This window comes from Rhinatrema bivittatum, chromosome 14 (assembly GCF_901001135.1).
Source record: "Rhinatrema bivittatum chromosome 14, aRhiBiv1.1, whole genome shotgun sequence".
NCBI classification, from domain to species: Eukaryota; Metazoa; Chordata; class Amphibia; order Gymnophiona; family Rhinatrematidae; genus Rhinatrema; species Rhinatrema bivittatum.
Genome location: NC_042628.1, coordinates 25,608,466 through 25,633,063, shown reverse-complemented (window position 1 = coordinate 25,633,063; position 24,598 = coordinate 25,608,466). Strand labels below are relative to the sequence as shown.

General features: G+C 41.9%; 1 protein-coding gene and 1 long non-coding RNA gene across 5 annotated transcripts in view; one reads left to right on the top strand and one right to left on the bottom strand.

Annotated features, from left to right (window-relative positions):
- GRIN2A (glutamate ionotropic receptor NMDA type subunit 2A) overlaps window positions 1–24,598 on the bottom strand; it is a 392,551-nt gene that overhangs the window by 353,451 nt on the left and 14,502 nt on the right. The window lies entirely within an intron of this gene.
- Window positions 9,543–16,513, top strand: LOC115076119. Its single transcript, XR_003852688.1, has 4 exons — window positions 9,543–9,607; window positions 9,726–9,759; window positions 11,492–11,614; window positions 15,869–16,513. It is a non-coding gene; the product is annotated as an uncharacterized LOC115076119 (long non-coding RNA).

The following is a 24,598-nucleotide window of genomic DNA, read 5'->3' as shown; positions in this document are numbered from 1 at the left end:
AAGGCATCACATTTAAAAACCAAATAAGATGACATCTTTAAGACCTGTAATGTAAATATGTTTACTTTCACTGTTAATTTGTTGAGAATCACTGAATTATTTCAATTGTCAAACAACAAAGCCTTCTAGTGTCTTGTTATATATCCCTAGTGATGGGACATGGTAAAGGTTTAACATTGTAGGCTCTTTTTCATTTTAAGTTTAGAATTTAAGGCTTCCTCTTACAGCCTAACACTAATTCTCAGCTTTAAAGGGGCTAATTTTGACTACTGATTAATTCCCTTGAAGAATGACTCATGCATTCTTTTTAGTTAGAATTCTGTTTGCAAAATCACATTACAATTTTAAAAATAAAGACTCCACCAACAAATCTCAGTGGCTCTTCCGTAAAAGAACAAATTGGTGAAGATTAGTAATGTTTATTATGTGCATGAAAATCAATGCAAAAAAAAAATAAATCTATGATGTCATCATGACCATAAATGGTTTCCTTCTTTTTAGAAGTAATTTGCACTATTTGCTTAAAGACTAAAGAGTGAATTTTCAAAGGAATTGCATGCATAAAGTTAGCATATTCACACAAAAGCAGCTTGTGCTCACGTGCATGCTAATTTTATAAACATCAAAAATACACGTGCATGTTTGTTTTCATACACACCTGCACAAAAAAGGGCTGGTTTAGGCATGTTCTGGGGCGGGGCTAAGAGTTAAACATGCAAGCTGATATTTTATCCTACTTACTACTGCTTTACATTTCTATAGCGCTACATGACATACACAGTGTTGAACAAAGACACAAATAAAGTAGTCCCTGCTCAACAGAGCTTAGTATCTAATAATACAAACATACAGGATGAGAGACTTGGGGTATTTCATAAAGCAAGACAACGATTAAAAAGAAAAGCAGACGATGGTTAAAAACAAAAGAAAAGAAAGTTGATTAACAAGAGTAAAAGCAGACAGACATTCAGGCATAAGATTTAAAAGAGACAAGTACATTTGGCAACTTATTTGTGCAATTTTACACCTGCTGATAATCTAACGCAATTGGTATTAGACTCATCTGAGGTGTGCTGTTGGTTGAGTGGGATGTCTGGGTGAACTGTGAAGGGGGGGGGGGGGCGTGAGTTCCAGGTGAAGAGGGTCTTGATGAACTGGAGAAGGACTGGGTGAACTGGTGGCGGTATCAGCAAACTGGTGATTTCAATGACGTATGCATGTTTTAAAATATAATCGACTTCCACATGTAAATCGGGGTTTTATGAAGTAAGTTCTATATATTTTTTCACGTATAAAATATATGCCCATATATTTATAAAACAGAGTAGGTATGAACTTTCAATGCATTGCAGGTATTTGTGCATAACCAAACATGCTCATGCATGTTGGGAATAGCCATTATTTATTTGTTTATTCATACACGTATTTTTCTAATCTGTGCACACTTGATACGTGCAGGTTATAAAATACTGTAGTAGAATTCCGCATGGCCAATGGCCATATACGCGTGTATATGGGGCCCTCGCAGAGTTGTTTGAAAGTTATCCTCTAAGCTTCTTCTCCAAAATGGTATCAAAGGGGTCATGGAATACTTGCATCTAATATAGAAGCATAGTAGATGGTGTTTGACAAATATTCAATTGGTCCTTCCAGTCTGTCCAGCAAGTTTATTTATTTAATTATATTTTAGGGTTGTGACGGCCATTCTGTGCAGGTTACTCCAGTTTACACAGGTTACTCCCTTTCTTCGTTTCCAACCTTTAGCCACTAGGGGGTCCTCCGTGTTCATCCCATGCCCTTCTGAATTCCATTACTGTTCTCGCCTTCACTACATTCTCTGGGAGGGCATTCCAATGGTCCACCACCCTTTCCATAAAGAAATTATTTCCTGATGCTGGTTTTGAGTCTACCCTCTTGGAATTTCTTATCATGACTCCCAGAAGTCAGTAATCTTGTCACTTTTCTAAAACCTTTAGAGATGTCTGAAGATGTCCACGAACAGTCCAGTTCCCTAAGACTTTATTCCCATTCTAGAATCTAGGGAGAATGGGCCTGATTCAGCAAGGCCTAAGATGGCCATTTTCAAAAGCCATTTACCTGGCTAAATGGATTTTTATCTGGGTTAGTTGGCTGTCTGAAAATGCCCATCTTTTTCCCAGGTAAAAGTATGTACCTGCTTCAACAATGAGCATACCTTTTACCCGTGCAAAAAAAAAAAAAAAAAGTAAAAATGTACACATATTCTGAAGGAGAAAAGTTCTCATGGAAAAAGATTCAAATCTCTGGGGGTACTTTTTTTCTTGGGCAGTTTTGAAAGGGAAACGATGTGCATACATTCCCTTGAGAACTGGTGCAAATTTACGAACTTTTCATCAGTGCGTCCAGTTTTAAAATTTGTCCCATCAATCTCCAAAATATGCATATCTACAGAGCAAATAAAGCAGGTAGCACATCATTTGCTAAACAACTTCCAGTGGATGAAAAAAAAATTTATTATTTATTTATTTAACAGTTTTATATACCGACCTTCATAGTTAAATAACCATATCGGATCGGTTTACAATTAACAAGAATAAAAAACTGGGGTAACTATTCAAGTAAACGAAAGATAAACAGTAAGTAGGAATGAGTCAAAGTTACAATCAACAGGGAAGAGAACTTGGAAGCTTGCAACAAGCTGGAAAGAAGATAAGGCAGGAAATAAATATGAAGTGATGCCATAGGGCGTACGGGTTAAAGCTTAATGGTGCTTTAACCTGGGAGAGTCAGAGTCCATTCGTGAGTATAATACCTTAAATACCTTAAATATAGGGGCCATGACATATATTGCTCAAATGTTGCAACACAAATCATGGAGATTCATTTGTTCTCAAATGTGAAAGAAAAAATGTCATGTTCTCAAAAAAATATTTCAAATGATACTCAGGAATGTCCAATTTATCAGAAGACATGGCATGTGCACAGATGGAGCCAGCCTATGAGAGAGTTTCACCATTGCTCTGCACTCTGCCACACTATAGCCAAGTTGAGAGTGCTTACAAAATGTGTAGATGCTTGTTCATCTAGTATTCCACTGCATGCAGTGCCACTTTATTAAAATTGGTAGGGAGCCTGTCAAGGAATTTAATTGGCTGAATGCCTCATAGTGTTTTATAGTCACTCTACCTGCAAGTGCTGAGTCATCAGCAGGAAATGGAATCAGAGGTGGGGACAATCACCAGGGCAGTCTATTCTTCTGTAGCAATGCAAAAATAAATATTCCTACGATCAGATGGAAAAAGTAACTAGATTGCCAATAATTAATAATCATGGTAACTCCGTGTTTTGAAAACCTTGACTATGCATCAACAAAAACCATAAGCTAAGCCGTGTAACAGCAAGCTTAAAAACCTCAAGCCAGGATAGTAAAAAAGAACAAAAAGACAAAGTGGCAGAAACCCGAAAAACTGTCATCAAACTGTCATCTGTTTAATTACTTTTGTGTTCATCCACCTGAATTAAATCAACATTACAAAACGATACCAAGGATTTGTTGATAAAAGCCTTTTCTGGAGAATTGGCATCAAGCCTGTAGCCTCTGCACTTTAGTTTGGGCTGCAGACTGCTGCCTTTTTCAATAAAATAAATAGGGTGTGCAGAGGGAAAATGTTCATTTCACTTCCTTCTTTCGTTTCATAAGGCACTCCCATTAGGTTCAAATAAAATTTTGTTTTTTCGTTTATTCATTCACCATTAAAGTTTATAGGGGAAGCACTGATGCCTATTTTGGACTCCAAAATTGGGGTTTTCTCGTCTAATAAAAATGGTGGGAGGTAGGGGTGGGAGCCTTGAAACATTTGGTGCCTGTTTCATTTTTGTTCTGGGGATGGGGCCATTTGGGATCCAGCGCCGGATCGTTATTTTTAATTTGAGTGCACCATTTTAGCTAAAAAAAAAAAAAAAAGTATTAAAAAATTAGAGCTCCCCCCACCAGCAGACCTCCCCCCCCCCCCCCCCCAGTACTCACTACAAACACCCAGTCGTCTAGTGGGGGACTGGGAACATTTTCCTACTTCCAGACCAGCGGATGCCCTCATTCAAAATGGCCCCAAAAAACAAACCAGAAGCCGATCCAAGATGGCTGTGCAGCGAACAGAAGGAATAAGATCGGTGTGTAAAAATGAGCCTTTATTCTGACAAAATTCAAGCCCAACTCTGGCCGAGTTTCACTCTATGTGAAGAGCTGCCTCAGGGGCTATGCATATCAGCACGGTTGATATTGCAAGGTATTGCTCCCACTCATTCTGTCAAACTGTATAGCATTTGTACTTGATTTAAATCCTCAGTAATACAACTGCATGTGTAATCCAGACCATGGAAGGCGTTAAATTTTGTAAATTCTTTCATACAGTTGGGTTTTGTTTTGTTTTTTTTATCACTAATGAGAAATCCACTGGACCACATAAAGCAAAGGCGACTACGGCAGGAAATACATGCTGTCAATGGCCTCTTTTGGGATTAAAACCTTAACTTATTGGTATTGTTGTTTTCCATCTGATAAGTTATGATTTTAATCCTTCTGTTCGCTACACTCTCATTCAAAATGGCGCCAGCCACCCTTTGTCTTTAACTTGTGACAGGGACTACTGGTGCTATTAGGCAGCCCCCCTGTCACATGGTAGGGACAATTGGACAGGCTGCACCATTTTTCAAAATGGGACCAGCTGCACTTTGCCCCTAACATATGACAGGGCTGCCCAATGGTAACGGGGACATGGCCTTTCTGGGGCTTTAACCTGAAATCTGCGCTTATTTATGCGCACATCCATATAAATTTGTGCCACATGTACACGCAACCGGGCTATTTTATACCATGTATTTATTTAGTTAGTACTTTTTTATACCGACATTCATGGTACAGATCATATCATGTGGGCATGTGTTATAAAATGGATGCATCTCATGTGTGCCTGCCGCCAGTATTAAAGTTACCGTCATTATGCATAAAATAAAGGCACCTTTCCGAAAAAAAAAACCCACACGCACACAGAGGAATTTGCAAATTAAAAAACGCACTTGCTAAGTATGTGCTTTCACTTTCTGTTACTGCGCAGTTACAGCATTTCCACGCAGTAACACGAAAATTTGGATATAGAATGAAATTTCAGAAATGTTTCCTTTATTAAAGGGTGAAAGGGTTACCAGCAGTGGTAGGATTGCTCCAAGGCACTGTCAGAGAAGCAAAGAAACAGCAAGAGTGGGAGGAATACCATAAGGCTTCAAAAGAGGGCACCAACAACAGTGGCATGAACCCTTGAAGGAGGCACGAGAGGCAAAGTTGCACTATGAGTGGCAACATCATCCTAAGGCACCATGAAGGCAGACCGAAGCAGAAAAGTTGATAAGAAAAAACCCAAGCCCGCCCCTTTGTGGCAAGAACAGTCCAAGGTGTAGAGTCTGGGGTATGGCAGTAAGGCAGAGTGGCAGAAAAAACCCCTAAGGTGTAAAGTCTGGGTATGGCAGCAAAGAGACCCCAAAGATACAGCATGAGGGTTAAGTCAGCAAGGCAGATTGGCTTGGGGAATATCAGAATTATTGCTGAAGCAGTTACCAGATTCAGTACAAATGAATGATCTGTCATCAGTATCACTTTTTGTGACATTAGCTTTTATTACATTTCCTACTTAGAAACGATCTTAATCCTGGGTAGAATTTTGGGTTTCTTGTGAAATTTGCTTTCTGTTGAAACTTCTGTCACAAGCAGAACATGACAATGGTCTCTCCTTATTGTGGCTTTCCTGGTAATGTGAGATTTCCATTATTAAGAAAGTTTTTTCCATATTCTGCAGCCAAACACAGTCTCTTCCCTTTGTTGATTTTCGAATGTTGCATTAAATTCTCTCTTCCTACTGAAACCTTCACCACATTCAGAACATGTAAAAGGTCTCTCCTGTGCATCTTTTCTCTTGTACCTGCATTTCTTCCTTCTAACTGAAGATTTCTGGGGACTATACACCACAGTATAATAAAGAAAAAAGAAGGATAGGAGAACTAGGCTGGGATCCTAGAGATGTACAATGAAACAGTAAGGCAGATAAACAAAAAAAAGAAGGAGGTAAGTAGAGAAACTTGTACTTTTTTTTTCTTTTTTCACATTTTTTTCTGGGGATGTGGAAACCCAAGCCACATTTTCCCTCTTGTTCACTAGTATTAGGGATGCTTCTTTACATAAACCCCTCAGACAGCAGACTTCACTTTAATACGGTTTATTGAACATTTGTTTTTCTCTTTGTACGTTCAGAGGGTGACAGCCTATTTCTCTTGAACATACAGTAAGATTTACAGCAAGAAAACTACAGTTCTAAATCCTTATAAAGTCTAAATATATGAAGTTTCTGCAGTCTTTTACATATGCTTCCATCTCATATATAATTTGCAAATCCCATCTTCTTCCCATTAAGTACCCAATACAACTCAGATCTCCTTTGCCAGTGTACAATAATTTACCCAGAACTGCTAATTAGCTTCTTAGATAAAACTAACATGTAATTTGTTTAGTAATTATATGTTTATTGTTTATGCAACTGCTGAAAGGCAGCTCATTACAGGAATTTGGTACACTTAAACCAGATAACTGTAATACTGTTTTTTGTTTACCCAATTATAAATGTTGGTCTTAATTGTAATGTATATTCTGTCAAGCTGAAAGATGACCATAAAAATCCTTATTCCTTCTGATTTCTTGACAGCATTCCAATTGCAGAGACTTCCCACTGGCCACAAAACCAATCTAATGAAAATGAATGATTCTTAACACGGTTATGCTTTTATTTGAAATGAAAACAGGAAATATTTACAAAAAGGTTTTCTTTCATGTCATAATAAAAAGTACATGAAAGATAAATCTTAGGATTTCGCCTGTACACAGCCACATCCGACCCTGCTGCTATAACACCTCCTCACCAGCAGAGGCCTCTAACGAACTCTGCCCTCAGCCACTAGAGCTAGCTCCTCAGTGACCAACCTGACTCAGCCTATGATGCAGCCTTCTCTCCACCAGGAGTTTTCAGCAGGCCTGGCTTCCAGAACATGCCAGGCTCCTCCTTCCTGCCTGCACCACACCCAGTCCCAGCTCTATTTATACTTGCGTTGCCAGAAACTCCTTGCTGGCTCATTGAGTCATTCTTGGTTCTTTGTTTTGGCCTCTGTTTCTTGTTCTTGCTCTGCTGCCTCCAGGCCCTCTCACTCCTTGCCTTGCCCTGCCTTGTGTCCTAAGGGCCTTCTTGCCCCTTGCCTTTCTCCGTGGCCTATCTAGGATTTTCCTGACTTTACCCTCAGGAGTCACTTGCTTAGTGGCCTTCAGGCTTATATGTTCTGTATGTTCTTTGTTGGTTCTTACATTGTCTGCCTTAAGTCCTGTCCTTATCTGATCTTTTTGTGCTCTGCCTAATCCAGTCTGCAGGATCCTGTCCACAGGCCCCTGTCTGTTCCAGTCCACTGCTCTCTGCCTATCCCATTGTCCAGGCCACGCTCCTTGCCTATTCCAACTTCCAATCCTCAACTCCTTGCCTGCTTCTGTATCCAGTCATCAACTCATTGCCTGTTCCAGCCTCTCTGCTCACTACCTCCAGTCTGGGTCTGCCCGGCCCTGACTAGCTTGCCCAGCTAAGTCCTACTGGCCCCCAGAACCCAAGGGCTCAACCTGTTGGAAAGGGGGCTGGCTAGGCATAAGACCAGCCCAGTTCCTGAGAAGGTTTTCCTAAAACTCCACTAGTTATGACAGAACGAGCCAGCCAAAAAACCTCCCACCAAAGTAGGCATGGGTCCTTCTGCCATGACCAAGAAACAGGCACAGGCTCTGAGCTAAGGGTAATTATTGTGAAGCTTCCGTTTCTGCTTCACCAAGTCTCCCTGACCCTGCCTCTTGTTTTTCCTGCACTGCCTGTCAGATATTGAACCCGCTGCACTATTTAGAATGCATTAGCTGTCATTCTCCTAACTTGAACTCGTGGGACTGTGCCAAATGCTGGTCATAACGCTGCTTCCACGGAAACCTGTATCAGTTGTGCTGTGCCTTAGCCTGACCCTAATCTAAGAATGTCCGTGCCTGATGACTGAAGTTTCTGTGCCACCCCCTGCGTTTTGGACTTGCAGTAATGCAGGGGAAAAAAGTGCCCCAATATTTCCTGATTGTTTTGAGTGTGGCTCTGTCAACTCTAGCTGGTGGAACTATCATTGTATCCCCAGGTTTCTACCTCCTGACAGAACCTGTCCTATCTGCACTGAAACCAAGCCAGCTCCTAGTAAAGCCACAGAACAGGCAGAGACTTCCAGAAAACCAGTTTCTAATCAGGTTGCATGTACACTGGATTTATATTCTGTCAGCACCTGAGCACCCACCACAATAAAACAAGTTAGTTTAAAATCCCTACCAGAAAAGACAAATTCAGCTCCAAAGATATCACATAAAATCTCAGCCTGCTCAAGCCAGCCAAAAGGCACAGTTAACACCAACAACCAAGAAAATCTCAAATCCTTACCTGCAATAAGGGAAGCTGCTGTCAGCCTTAACCAAGTCAATAGAGAAGAAATGAATGCTCCAGATTTTCTTCAGGATCTCCATCGCAACCCAAGGAGCCTTTGCCACGAGGAAAGCTAATCAAGTTGGCTCTGCAGATGCCGTCACCTGCATGTAATTGGCAATCAGTAAGCTCAGCCTCGTCTTCCAGGACAGGAACCCATGGCAGCTTCAGCCCTTTTTGCCCTTGAATCTCTACCAGGTAAACAGACTGCAACAACTATAGCCCTGCTGCTGCTGCTGCTGCTGCATCTCCGCAGTCCAGGAAGGCCCACGAAGGATTTGTTTCATTTAATCCACTTCAAGAGAGGAACAATCTGCAGAACCTTTGCTGAGCGAGCCCAGGCTTGCTGTGCCTTTGTACCCCGCTACTTCTGGGCAGTGACTCTCCCAGTATGGTGGCTAAGATGGCTATTAGAATATGGGATTTCTGATGTTACTCTGGGAGCCACTAGATCCACAAAAGAGGGGCTACGAGAGGAAAGTTTACCCTCCTTCCTGTTGGGTCTTCCAATAACAGGAACCAAAGGGACTGAAACCCACCCAGTCTCTCAGGGGTAGAGAGGGAAGGCAGTTGTTTTTTGTTTGGTTTGGTTTGGGTTTTTTTTAAGTATAAAGCTCAGATAAATTCAACATTAAATTAAAGTAAACAATTTTTTGTTCAAGCAAGTAGTGTAAATCAGCAATTCAAATCCTGGTGAGCTTTTGAAAATAACGTACACCAAAAAAAGGAATCCACAAAAATGTATCAAAGTTTACCACTCACAATCGTTGTTTTTGAATCGAATAAAAAAAAAAAAAAAAAACCAATTGTGAGTGGTAAACTTTGATACATTTTTGTGGATTCCTATTTTTGGTGTATGTTATTTTCATGGGGATAGGATTGGCTCTTGTATTGAGCTTTTGAAAATACCATTCAAAACAGAAAATACTGTTTTACAGTAGTGAATAACCTTAAAGAACCTGTTTTTCTCTATTTCTTGTCCTCCTAGGATTCTCATTCCCTGTCTGGTCCTGGTACCTGCTAATATGAAACTCTCATCAGATAAGGTTATGTATACGGTATCTCTCTTTATCTCTGAGTGGTAAAGTTTGTTCCAATTGAAATAAATGTGAATGTAAAAGTAGATGTTTGCTTAAAATTCTTTTCTTATGCTCCACTTCACAGGTGTTCTGGTGTTTTTCCTTGCAGCAGATAAAAGGTAAGTATGTCTTTTGTACAGGTTCCTTTCTTTCTCGGCGTTTGTCAGAGTCCTTTAACACTGCCATTTTGTCCCCTCTCTCTCTCCTTTGCTTTTAATTGCGTGTGTCTCTGTATCGCTTGCTTTCTTGTTCAGTCTAGCTAGACCGCACAGGTGAATTTTCAAAAAGGATTTGCATGTGTAAACGTAACTACTATCGTAGCGATTTCCAAAAGCCATTTCCACTTGCAAAGTGCACGAGCGAATAAATGCTACGGACAATTCAATGGCACATATGGCAGCAATTATTAAAAGCTCACTTACTCGAGTAAAGAACATTTACTCGAGTAAATGCTTTTTAAAATCAGGCCCATAACTTATAACCTAACTACCGATATTCGGAGTCAGGCGTATAAGTGTGGGTCTACGTTTAGGCGCCCCATAGAGTAGGTCTAAGCTTAGATTTATCCGGCGAAGTGCGCACATATACGCGTATATTCAACGGCTTCGCCATGCCACTGAACATACATCATAGCTTAGTCGGATAAGTCGTATCCGGCCAAGTCACTTAAATAGCCAGCTTTGAATATTGACTTCTTAGTTTCTGTGGTTCAGAATAGAAGCGAGTTCCAGGATAGAAATATTTTATTCAGACATAGAAGATGAAGTATCGCACTGTCCTTCCCTTTCTTTTCTCACCCACACTTTTCTGTTGTTTCTGTTATTCAGATGTTCAGGGCTGATTCAGAGGGGTTTTTTTTATTATTCTTAATAGTAGCTATCCTGGCCAGGAATAAGGCAATAGAAGCTGATGTCTCTCTCCAATGTCCTTGATGTTCATTTCTCAAACTGTCCTATGTACTACGTCACTGACTTTTCCTCAGGTGCCTTCACAGTCTAGGCAGATTTTCCTTAAAGTTATTCACAGGATCTCCCTTCTAACACTTTTCCTCTGTTCAGGGATTTTCTTTCATTTAATCACTGATAAAATGAACATTAATACCAGCCACCTGGCTGCAATTTTTCTCTGTTTACTTGTCCCTTTGTCTGAGCTCAGGGTTAAGCAGGCGCTTAAAATGAATGAGCCCAGAAAGTTTATGGTAAATAACTCATAAAAAGGGTACACAATTAAATCAAAGTGTGAATTTAAAATTATTTGTCTTTCACGCCATATCTTCTTTCAGCAGTTCTATCTCAATTAAACTGGGGGGAAAAAAAACCAAACACGCGGCCCAGTTGTATTTGCAAGATCTGGCTAATCTGCACCTTTACTTGGAGTTCCAGGATGAAATCCTCTCAAAGCAAACTTCATTCGCTCTTAAACATTGTTAATGAGTTTGCCTCAATTCCCTCTGCATTTCACACTGTTAGACAGCGAGAAACAGGCTCTATGAAGGAGCTCTGAGGCAGAAGTCTGCGCTCCTCTGTGAGCACCGTTGCTCTCTTCATGTGCTAAAATCGCTCACAAGATAACGGGGGCTGGTAATTTGCAACGCCTCAGCATGGAATTATCATCATCCCTAGCTTTAGCAGGACAGTAAAACTCTTACAGCCCTGCTGCTCCTGCCCAGCTCATGCCACTTCAGTCCCATCTACCCCCCTGTAACAAAAACGGGAAGAGTAAGACAAAAACAAAACAAAAACACACTCTCTCAGTTGATCTCTCATCTCCCTCGAGGCTTCCAAGTTCCCTGGTGTTTCTCTTTTCCTGCCAGCACTGATAATATTATGCTGTTTTTTTTTTCTTATGCAGCTCCAGAATCTTCTTCAATTTGGGTCACAACAGCCACTTCCCATCCCCTACCCTCCAGGTAGCCTCGGTGAGAGGAAGGGAAAATATGCCACATCCCAGCAATGTATTCTTACAGCCCTACAGGTCAGTAAAAAAAATATACAATTTTCTTTATCTTCTTATTTTATGTTACACCTTGGTCCCACAAAAAGCCCATTCCACCTGCTTTGCTGCAGAAGGAACCCAGTCCGGCTGATCCAGGCCAGGAGTAGCCAGTGGTCATAGACTTGCTGCAAAGAGAACCTTCCCTATCAGCCACACTTCTAAGGGCCTCCAGTCTTTTACTTCTGCACCCAGAGAGAGGCGCTGCTGCCTCAGAAGTCCCACACTCAGAGAGAAGCGTGCTGCCTCAGAAGTCCCACACTCAGAGAGAGGCACTGCTGCCCAAGAAGTCCTGCACTCAGAGAGAGAGACGCTGCCACCTCAGATGTCTTGCCTACAGAGAGAGAAGGCTTTTCACCCATCCAGTATGCAGAGGGGGGGCACTACCACCCAGGGTGGCTAGCACACAGAGGGAGACATGGCTGCCACAGATATTCAGAGCCAGGCAGACACTGCCTCAGATAGCCAGCTACTCAGACCTCCAGAATGAACCCAGTCACAGAGAGACTCTGGTCCTCCAGTCTTCCCACAGAAAAACTCAGATGCCACTTTAGCTCTAGGGAAAGCCCGAGTCAATACTCCAGCCTTAAGGAAACCCTGTGCCAGTGCTTCAGTTCCCCATTCACCCTGTACCGGAGTTCCAGTGAGTGAGGGGCTTCATCCTCCACTCTCCAGTCACCCTGCACCAGGATGAACCATGCACGTCTGAATAACTGTAGACTTTCCCCCCATCATCTAGTTTAAAAACTGTTCCATCTCCTTTAAAAAAAAAAAAGGAACTGCCAGCAGCTTGATTCCACCCTGGTTAAGGTGGGGCTCATCTTTTTGGAAAAGACCCCTCTTCTTCAAAATGTTGCCCAGTTCCTAACAAATCTTCCCGGTACTATTGTCTCATCCATACATTGAGACTCTGGAGATCTGCCTGCCTCTGGGGTCCTACACATGGGATGGAGTGCATTTCAGAAAATGCTAACCTGGGGGTCCTGGATTTCAACTCTCTAAAATCTTAAATTTGGCTTCCAGAACCTCCCTATGCCATTAGTATTCACAGATAACAAGAAAGCAGCTCTATCCCAGAACTATCTAAAATCCTATCTAGGTGACATATGTGATCTTCCACCTTTGCACCAGACAGACAAGTTACCAGGCAATCTTCACATCCACCAGCTACTCTGATGTCTATATTCCTAATAATCAAATCACCAATTATCTCGGCCGTCCTAACCCTTCTCTCCTGGGGACTTGCTCCTGAGGCATATCCTTAGTGTGAGATGATACTGTACCACCTTGAGGGAAGGTCCTAGCTACAGGATTGCTTCCTGCCACACCAAAGTGACACTGTCCTTCCAGATAACTTTTTCCCTCTAAGGCAGCAAAGGGGCTGCCAGAGTGAAGGTAGGACTACTCTTCTATGTCAATAAAGGTACATACCTCTCTGTCTCCCTTAGCTCCTTTAAGTCTGTCACTCTAGCCTCCAGATCACAAACCCATTCTCTGAGGGCCAGGAGCTCTTTCTATAGAATGCACACATACAACCTCTCACCATCTGGTACTCTGTGCAAAGAACTGAATAGCCCCCCTTTCACTGTTGGATGACTATCTGCATTTTAGTTTACTTGAGTTGCTAGCTATTTAAAATTGGTAATTTTTATTTATTTATTTGTTGGGATTTCTATACCGGTATTTGGTAGAACTGTCATATCGGTTTACATCATTTCACATTAATTTACAGATAAAAAATGTACATCAACTAAAAACAATAAAACAATATTGCTAACACATTTTTAAATTCAGTTACAATTTGTGTTAAAAAACATTTCTAAACAGAAAACATATACCACAACCATTAACAAACCTGCCTTAATCATCGTCCATTTTTTCCTGTTATCTCCATGGATTAAATATCTGTTACTCATATATTGTCGCCTTCATTAAATGCTTGTTGAAAGAGCCATGTTTTGATTTTTTTCTTAAACATTGCTATATTTGTTTCTAACCGTAGGTCGACTGGTAGATTGTTCCAGATTTTAGGGCTGGCAAATGACAGGGTTCTGTCTCTAACCGCTGTTAATTTTGCTGACACCATGGATGGAATAGATAGCAGGCCTTTGTTGGCAGATCTTAAATTTCTTTGTGGTGTATGCAATCGTATTGCCTCATTCAGCCATTCGACCGTATCCCCGTGTATCGCCTTGTGGAGAATACATAGGGTTTTAAACTGTACCCACTGTTCGATTGGTAACCAATGCAGTTCCCTTAAGATTGGGGTGATGTGCTCTTTTCTATTAGTACCTGTCAATATTCTTGCAGTGGAATTCTGCAAGATTTGTAACGGTTGAACTGGGGAATAAGGTAGTCCAAGAAGCAGGGCGTTACAATAATCGGTGGATGAAAAAATTAATGCCTGTAGGAATGTTCTGAAGTCTTTTAACTTTAATAACGGTTTTAATCTCCTCAGTATTAGCAGTTTATAATAGCCTTCTCTCGTTTCTCTACTTTCCCTACATGATTTTGTTCTAAGAGGTTTTGATACCGGGAATAAATTTCTACTGCTGCTGATTGATCTCTCGGCAGCATTTGATACCGTTGACCTTGCAATATGGTTTTTAAAAAACTCTTGGTCTGTGTGAACCCCTAGGTCTCTGATTGAAGGTGCTAGATTAATCTGAAAATTCTCATAGTTAAATGACAAGTTAATGTTATTTGGTGACATTTTTCTAACAAGATTATTTCTGTTTTTGTTATATTAATACTGAGTTTCTATTGGTTTAGAAGTTGTTTGATTACAATTAAGTATAGCGATATCGGTTGAAAAGATTTCTCTAATGTATCGGTGACCGGAATTATAATCTGTATATCATCAGCATACAAGTAATATTTTAATCCGAGTCCTGATGGCAGGTGGCATAATGGAGTTAAGTAAATGTTGAATAATATCGCTGACAGCGCGGACCCTTGCGGGACTCCTGTATCAAGATTTATGATTTCAGATGAGATGTTATTGATCTTGACTTTGTATGTTCTGTTACTTAAAAATGATGTTAGCCATTTTAATGGTTTACCGCTTATTCCAATTTCATTTAATCTGTGAATCGTAATTTTATGGTCAACGGTATCAAATGCTGCCTAGAGATCAATCAGCAGCAGTAGAAATTTATTCCCGGTATCAAAACCTCTTAGAACAAAATCATGTAGGGAAAGTAGTAAGATTTCTATATTTAAATTTTTCCGGAAACCAAACTGCATGGGGTAAAGAACATCATTGTTTTCTAGGTGTTCATTTAATTGTTTTAAGACAACTTTTTCAATTACTTTCGCAATGAATGGAAGATTCGAAATTGGTCTATAGTTGCTTAATATTTTATTGTCAAGATTTTTCTTTTTCAGAATTGGTTTAATGATTGCTTGTTTTAATTCCGTGGGTAAAAAGCCTTCACATAAGGATAAATTAGTGGTAACAGAAATAGTAGGGATGTTCAAATTAAACTAATCAAAGGTCCTCAAGAAACAAATTATTCAACTTAAAACTACCTGCTTATATACCTTATATATTCTTGCTTTAAAATAGTTACCTATTAATATATAATATAAGAACATAAGATTTGCCCATCAAGGGTCCATCAAGCCCAGTATCCTGTTTCCAACAGTGGCCAATCCAGCCCACAAGTACCTGGGAGGATCCCAAGGGGTAGATAGATTCCAAGCTCTTATCCCAAGAATAAGCAGTAGATATCTGCAACTCCAGAGGCCAGGGCTTAATGCTAGGGCCCAGCTGGGGTTGGGTCCCATTGCTGAGGCAAGGGCATAAGCTGTATATCAATATGGTATCAGCTCCTTGGGAGGAAGGCACCAGAGTGATGTCACTGTATCCTTTTAGTGGATGGCATCATTTGATAAGGATGTCAGATGGAAGAGAACAAAGTGTGGCCTGGTCCTAGGCTCTGGGCCTATATCTCAGGCCTGGGCAAAGGCCTAGGCCTAGGCACAGGCCTCTACAATAGGATCCAGCTTCATTGTATCATCAAGTTCTGTGCAAATGCAGTAGTCCACCATTATAAAATTCACTATGGAAAAAAAATTAGGAACTTCAGGTTGCTTCTTCGTGTCTGCTCTGTTGCTGCTTTAGCAATAAGTACTGTTTAATGTTCAAATTCATTTTTATGTGCTTAGTTGCTCTCCTGTACTAAGAAAATAGCATTTTCACAAAGATTTATTTATTTATTTTTTTTTTTACAGAGTTGACAACAGACAATTAACTGGAATATTTATACGACTTGCCTATTGACTGATGATGCTGTTAACTTAGGAAGGAATACATTCTAATATAATTTTTCTAATTACCATTAACATTTGTTAACTGTCAATCTACATATGCACATAGGCAACCATGAGGTCCCAAATTACCAAAAGGCTATGCTAATGCTAAACCTCTAGGAGCTGCCTGGACATTGCAACTGTGCTAGATCTCCACCTCATGCCAGTATGCCACCACATAAATTATTCTGAAAACTGAGCCATATTCACATTGAAATGCCACACAGGTAGTGAAATCCTTTAGCTAAGGGTGGATGTTTCTCTCTCTCTCAATCTCAAACTCCCTTCCCTCCCTCCCCAAAACAATCCTCCCATGGCTGATTTTAATTTGCCAACTCTATTTTCTTTTCAAGTCTTGCACTAGCTTTGCTGATTTATCCAAACCTTGATCTCATATCTTCTCGATGTATTAATCTCACTCATCTTTCCTCTTCAGTCATCTGTGACTTTTTAATGTGTACATGTCATTTTTCAGTTGTTTGTGGAATATTGCCATGTGTTAGTTGCCACCCTGGGGATACAGCAGGCTCTTTTACCATCTTATTCTTGGTCTTTGCAGTAACACACAACTGCATGGAATAATCTCACCTTTTTTCTATCCTTCTCCATTTTTTTTTTATATTCTTCCTCTCGCTTTTATTTCTGTATTTTACAACATGATTCACTGCAGGATGACGCACAGTGGCATTCAGACTTTTTTTTTGGCACTCCAGCTCTCACCTACTTTTGATTTTGCTCTATTTTGCTTCTGTTGTCTCTGCCATGTTTGTCCATCTCTGCCCATCAGCATCTAGTAGGTGAATGCACCGATCAGTCACATGGCTCCATTTCCTTTGCAATCACTGGATCTATAAACCTTGCCTGGTCCAAGAACGGCAGTCGTGCTGGACTACAAGGAGTTAGCACCATGTGGCACTGGAGGCAGGTTAAGGAGGCGAGAGCTCTCTACCGTCCTTATGGGAAAGGGTATTTGTCAGTGACAGAGGAGAGAAATAAAATTCCCCTAAAATTATGCGATGGGCTAGTGTGCTCTTTTCATACTTGGCTTCCTGTTTTCTTTTTGCATTGTTAATTTAGGGGAAAGCCTTCATGGTTTCCTTTGCCCGCATGATGGTTAATTCTGATGAAACGCCTCTCATTTTTGCAAAATATCTCCCAAAACAAAGCAGCCCTTTTTAAGTCAGAACAAACTCCCCCTCTAAAGTCCAATTGAAGGAGAATCTCCAAGCAAGTATATAAGCCAAGGTTATTCCATATATCATAGCTAAGAGATTCCAGGGGAGGAGCCAGATACATGAATGCCATTGCTCTGCTGCCCCAGGTAGATTTCTGCTGCAATGTGCATTAAGAAAATAATATTTGGTTTCTTAAGGTGAAGCAATCATCTCCAAAACCTTTTGAAGAAGATCAAGCTAGAATCAGCAATGTATCTGTACCTAGTATAAATTCTGTATCATCTGTTTGCGATAGACTCCAAAAAAAAAAAAAACCCACAACTGTTTTGTGCAGTGAGAGAAAAATGCTAATTTTTCTCCATGATTTCCAATAGTCTTTTATATTCTTTCTTCAGATTGATGTGTCATCTTTACTTAGTTATAAAGTGCAATTAGTCACAGTCAAAAGGGATGAACATGTTTATGCCGATATCTTTCTATCAGCTGAACTACTTTGGAGATTTTGCTGTGACCAATGGTGCCTTTTTTTTTTTACTTCCAGGCCACCTGGACAAATCTCAGCTAAGGTGGCCTAATTGAAAGGAAATGGTGGTCCCTACCCCAGTTCCAGGCAGGGCCTGTGCTTCCAATAGGCAAACTAGGTGGTCACCTAGAGTACCGAAAGTTTGGGGGGGGGGGGGGGGGGCGGCAAAATCCCACCAGTGTGAGGTGTGTTGTGCCAGAGGCAATACCACCAAAAAAGGGAAAGTTGGAGGGGGGAGGGGGGGTATTTGATTGAAGGTTTGCCTAGGCACCAAACACTCTTGCACCAGGGCTGGTTCCAGGGGGCTACAGAAGAAGCGGTTACATTGCGGCTTCTTTCAGATTCCTATGAATGTGAATTCTGCTGTGCCCTTTGTCAGGGACCTGAAAAAAAGGGCAAATAAAAAAAAAAAAAGAGTTGTATCTGATGATCTTAAGGTGGCCAAACAGGTGGATAAAGCGATGGTAAAAGCCAGAAAGATGCTTGGCAGCAGAGGGAGAGGAATGGTCAGCAGACAAAGGGAGGTGATATTGCCCCTGTATGGATCCCTGGTGAGACCTCACTTGGAATACTGTGTACAATTCTGGAGACCGCACCTTCGAAAAGGATAGAAACGGGATGGAGTCGGTCCAGAGGGCGGCTACTAAAATGGTCAGTGGTCTTCGTTCTAACGTATATGGTGATAGACCTAAAGATCTAAACATGTTTACCCTAGAGGAAAACAAAACTATCCTGACCGCCCCAAACTGTTCAGTTTAAGGTCAAAAAACACACAATACTAAAAAACAGAACAATAACAATAAACCCGAAATGCAAACTTAAGTACAAACTTTAATGTTCATAACATCACATCATGTACAACACTTCAAAATTTTTTTATAAAAATGTATTATAGCAAAATTCATTAGAGACAAATCCAACTAAAGCACCCTCTTCTCACACCATTCCACTGCACATAACCGTATAATCTCCCCAACATACACACCAAACAACCACCTCATTCATCCAATGTAAACTCTTTCCAGAATTTATAGTAATCAAAAACCAATGATAATAAATCTATATCCTTCTAATATTATTAATAACCACATGGGAGCAACCGCTTCAAGCAATCCTTAGTGCTAACATAATCAAACGTTCAAGCAGTTATTGAATAATTCCAAGCAGGCTTATACTTAGCTTGTTGAGTACATCAATCATATTCCCAAAAGAGAACAATGTTCAAGTTGCCCGCTGAACACAGCAACCTTATGTCCTACACACAGGCAGTAAAAATAACTTCTTGCATTCCAGTTGTTCAAAATGGTGGCTATGAAACACTCTTCCTGGTTTGTCAATGTTTAAACCTTCATATATCTTCTCAGAATACTCATAACTCCTTCTCGGTGCTGAAGCTCCCAGTTCGTGTGTTCTTTTAATATAATCACAGTCGCATTTCTCCGGTCTCCCCGGTGTTTCTTATCATAATCCTACTAAAATACAGACTTATTGCTCCAGAATAACTGGTATCCACTTCACAGTTTCTCCAGTATTTTTTACCACTATATATTATCACTATTCTCCCAACGCTGCGGCGTTTCGGCACGCATACAGGCCTGCATCAGGGGAGTATCTTACTGAACATTGTTCTCTTTTGGAAATATGATGATGTACTCAACAAGCTAAGTATAAGCCTGCTTGGAATTATTCAATAACTGCTTGAACGTTTGATTATGTTAGCACTAAGGATTGCTTGTAGCGGTTGCTCCCATGTGGTTAATAATATTAGAATGATATAGATTTATTATCATTGTTTTTTGATTATTATAAATTCTGGAAGGAGTTTACATTGGATGAATGAGGTGGATGTTTGGTGTGTATGTTAGGGAGACTATACGGTCCTGTCTGACTTCTTATAGCCTCTCACCTCATGGGAAGCACTTAAATATAGCACATACACTGGCGACCTTCTTTTATCGTCTGGGCCATAAGCGAGAGCTTACCCACATAAAAAAAAATCCCCCCCCCCCCCCAGGGATCAAGAGTGAGTGTGGGAGTAAATGGCTAACCAGAGGAACCCCAGAAGTTATAAATAAGATTGTGAGCTTTGGGACTTAATACATCCCACTAAGGGTTACACATGCATAGAAGCAATCCACATGTGCTTTTATGTGCACAGCAAAGAGGCGTTCCTGAGGGCGCAGTATAAATCTACTCCCACACATTTATACCCGCCAATGAATGAGCAGAAACGTGCACATTGGGCCACACTGAGTAATGCACATAACCTACTGAATCTTCAAGCAGGCTTATATGCACAAGTCTACTTTGAAAATCTGGACTAACGTCACCTAGGACTCTGAGCTAACTTTTTATTTTTAATTTATTCCCATCTCATTTATCCTGTTGCTATAACTGGTGATGCCATTTCCTCTTAAAATCAACCAGTGATACTGTAAGGACTTACAGCAAGAGCCTGATGGATGATCTGAACTCTTTCCCCAATGGAGGCAGGCTGAACCTATGTAAATGCGATACACCTTGGTTGTTTCAGGAAATCAAAGACAAGTTCAGACCAAAAAGTAAGATCCAGCCCAATCCACAATGTAGTGAAGTAAAGTAAAATTAGAAATAAGTCCTCCAGGGCTACAGCATTGCTTAACAGAGAATCACCAGCACCCACTGTATCTTTCACCCACACATACATCTATCAGGGACTCCAAGTTGTCAACATCTATATCAGAGCCGTGCAATAAAACAAAGAGGGTTCATAAAGTAAAGCTGCTGTCCATTAAAGCCCGGCCAGCTAGTCGTAAAAGATCAGCTGTCACTTCGTATTAAAGTAAGCATGTTTTGCTGGATGTAAAATGGTGCAACTCAAAAGCATATTTGACAGCTCAAAAGCACACAGTATGTATCTCCCTTCTGTCTGGCTATCTGAGTGAGACTGTGAGATTGAGGTTCAGCAGGTATGGTGTAATTGCTGCAAATGAGATGATGTTCTTCTCATCCCCATTTTCAAGCTTTATAAAATATAAATCACAGGATAACTTTCTCCATGGAAAGATCAGAGAAGGTGGTCTTGAAAGAAATCATGGAGAACTGTGCGTGCAGTCAAGTGTTCAAAAAGAACATCCAATGTTTTACAGATGTGATAGCTCAAAGTTAGATTCCTTGCAGACAGACAGACAATCTCATCCTTGGAAGAATGGTCCTAAGAATGGCAAACCACACAAATAAAAAATTGTCACCTTCTCATTTGAGGGTCTCAGGTATTTTAGTCACTTTTTGATGTATGACAAATGAAACTGACAATTTAAAGATGAACGAGCTGGGTGCTGCAGGTGTGGACCTTTGGACAGAGGTGGGGTTGGCGCAACCTGCAGGGAGGAGCCCTGCAAGTCCCCATCATTGGCTGGAAGAGTTGGCTGAGGCAGAGGACCAACTGGAGCTTCACGAATGCCAGGCCTCGCTCCCCTTAGGTTGAGCCCTCAGGTGCCCGGCACGGGCCTCTGCTGACGAGGCAAGGATATGTAGAGACAATAGAGTCACAGGCCAAGGTCTAAGGAAGAAGGAGTAGCAGCAGAGTCGAGATCTGGCAATAGTCAGAGGCAGGTGGAGGTCAGTCAGTCAGTGTCCAGGCAGAAGTCAGTGGCCTGCGGAAGTCAATCAGAGACAGCGTCCAGGCAGCGGATGCTGTCAGGCGGAGGTCATTCAGTATCTGAGTTCAAGCAGGGGTCAAGCCAGAGATCTGTCCAAGGAACAAGGAGGAATGGAGAAACAGAGGGAAGGTGAGGAACAAAGACACTGAAGACAGGAGACGGAGGGATGAAGACTGACCACAAGAAGGCAGTAATCAGAAGCACAGACCAAACACCAAGACAGGAACCAGGAACAGGAATCAGGAACACTGAACCAAGAACTGGAATGCTGAGACAAAGCACTACTTCCAGGGAAGTTGACTTATTGCCGAAGCCTAGAGGACTGGAAGCAAGGCCCTTTTAAGGGCTGAAGACAGTGATTGTAAGGGATTTCCCGCTGCGAGCCCTTTAAATCCTGGCCAGATCGCATTGAGCCTTGTCAAGCGTGGAGTTTCAAAGTTTCCAAGAGAGCCAAATGTCATGTTGCTTGACAAGTGATGATTTCCTACATGAGTACGCTGGAGGAGGTGTATTTGAATATCAAACACAGAAAGTGAGCACTGGAGGCACTAATTTTTATGGTATAGTAACTGAAGTTATAAAAGGTTGCATTCCGGAAAATGGATTATTCTAGGTGTTTGCTCAGGAAAAAAAGGGTTGGCAAAGCTGAGAATTACTATTATGTTAAAAAAAATAAGATTCCTCTCTACATTTCTGTCATTCTTTATGGCATGAAACAATGCCCCCCTAGTTTTACTGCTTCATCAAAAGGATCAAGTTGCCATCAATGCACAGTAGGAACTATCTGAAGAGCCTAGGAGATAAACAAAACAGACCAAAATGAGCCCAAAATGCCAGAAAGAAACAGAGATCCATGTTTTATTTACTACATAAGGAATAGTAAAATGTATTAAGCATAAAAATTGTTTGTGAAACATTCCCTTTAAAGCAGAAGCTTTAAGTAGAAAAAAAACCCAAAGCATTTGAGAGAGTCCTGGTGCAAATAGGTGAAACAGTGGGGATGGGGTTCTGTCAATCAGTTCTGTTTTTGGATGGGAGAGGAAAAGCCCAGAGGAATTACACTGATAAAATCCTGTCATCCACTAAGCCAGAGGAATGCTAGCTCCATAGGGAGAGCTATAGCCAGTTAAAAAATAGAGGAAGCAATAATGTCACTGTACAAGTCATTGGCAAGACCTTTTCTGGAGTACTGTGTCCTGTTCTGGAGGCCATACCTTTAAAAAAAGATTTGATAGATAGATATAGATAGACTAGGCAATCTTTTGAAGAAGGGCTATCAAAATGCTGCTCAAAAAAAGAAAGAAAGAAAGAAAAATGAGATTTAAGGACATATATATATATACACACACACACACCCTAGAGCTGTGGTTCTCAACCGTTTTTCTGTCGAGACATATGACATAGTGAGGGCAAAGGTAGCGCTGGACGCCATTTTGAATATTGGCAATACGGCCCGCGTGCAGGAGGTCGCTCCCGGACCCCCGCTGGACTTTTGGCAAGTCTTGTGGGGGTCAGGAGGCCCCCCAAAGCTGGCCAAAAGTCCCTGGGTGTCCAGCGGGGGTCCGGGAGCGATCTCCTGCACACGTGATGTCGGGAGCCAGGAACCAAAATGGCGCCGGCGCTACCTTTGCCCTGTCACATGATAAGGGCAAAGGGCCACCGGCGCCATTTCTCAACGCAGCCGTGGCCAGAGAGCTGGAGATTGCGCCGGGACCCCCCCACTGGACCCCAGGTAATTTAAAACATTTGGGGGGGGGGTTCGGGAGGGTGGGGAATTTGTTTTAAAGGTTCGGGGTGGGTTTTAGGGTTGTTTTGGTGTGCCGGTTTTCCCTGCCCTCCCCCGATTTACGATTTTTAACGATTTAAAAAAAAAACAAAAAACACGACGATCAGATTTCCCTCCCCCCCAGCCAAAATCGATCGTTAAGACGATCGATCACACGATTCACACCCCTATCACATACTACTCAATAATTAAAATGGCAGTCAATCAAGAAAAATGAACTTAAAAAGCCACCTTTACTTACCCTCTCCAGCAGTTCTCCTACTCCTTTCCCTTGCAGGCCACACCAGAAGCAGCAGTAGCTGCTGAAGCTGTCCTCAAGGTCCTCTTCCTTAGGGATCACAACCAGTCTCTCTCTCTCTCACACACACATGTCATCTCCCTGATCAGTCTCTCTCAATCACACAATGCTCTCGCTCTCTCTTGCTTACACACAAGCTCTCAACCACACACATACCCCCCCCTCTCTCTCACAGCCACAGCCAGCCAGGCAAAAACATGCTCCATCTCTCTTTTGCACACACACCACACACGCACAGATGCACCCTTCCGATATCAAATACACACACATACACAAAGGCCCCCAGCTGAACAGCTCGTCTTCGGCTCCGCCGGCCTGGTCTCCAGGGGCAGCAGCCAGCGGCTCCAATCTTTGGCCTCACTGGCCTGGTCTCCAGCGACAGTCTTCATTTCTTTGGCCTCGCCGGTTGCGAGTAGCACGCCACACACCTGCCGGTGTGTGGCGACCCACTGGTGTGTCGTGACACACCGGTTGAGAATTGCTGCCCTAGAGGAGAGAGGAGGGCTATGCTAGTGACATTCAGATTCCTAAAGGTATACATAATGCTTATGTAACCCCGTCTTCTGGTAATCCCTTAGTACCGATGGAGCCATAAAGTAATCTTTGTTCTCCTGGGGCCAAGGCTAGCTCAAACTCTTTCCCAGGTGGGAGGGACTAGGACAGATAGTCCCTACTGTGCCATAGATGGCAGGGGTGACTCACACATTTTCCATAGGATCCGGCCCACTGCCCCAGTTTGAAAAAAAAGTCTCATGTTTCACAGCATGTGCTCTACCCCTCCCCTGGCCCAAGAGACACAAATCAATGACAGGCACATGTTTTCATGATGTTTCCAACTTCAGGCATACCCATTGAGTTGACCAGGCTCAAAGAATGGGGAAGTTCCTCAGGTTCCCATTGGTTCTTTTTTTCAGCCCCCTCCTTATGCTCTCATTGCTCTTCTCCAAGACGGGTGGATAAGTGCTTTGAGTCAGGGTGCATCCTCATCAGATGTGTGAGTCAGAAAAGCCCTGGCCTGGATAGGGACACTTGCGGCTGAGGAGGGGACTTGCACCGACCAAGCCTCCAAAACAAGCAACACATGCCTAGACTTCCACCCTCACCTGGAGGGTACGGTTAAGTGCAAAGAGCGCCAGGGAAATGCACCAGGCGGGAGGCTAGACCGGCTGAGGGGTTGGAGCTTCTATCAGGACTGGGTTCCGGGTGTGCAGATACTCTCCTTTCAGCAG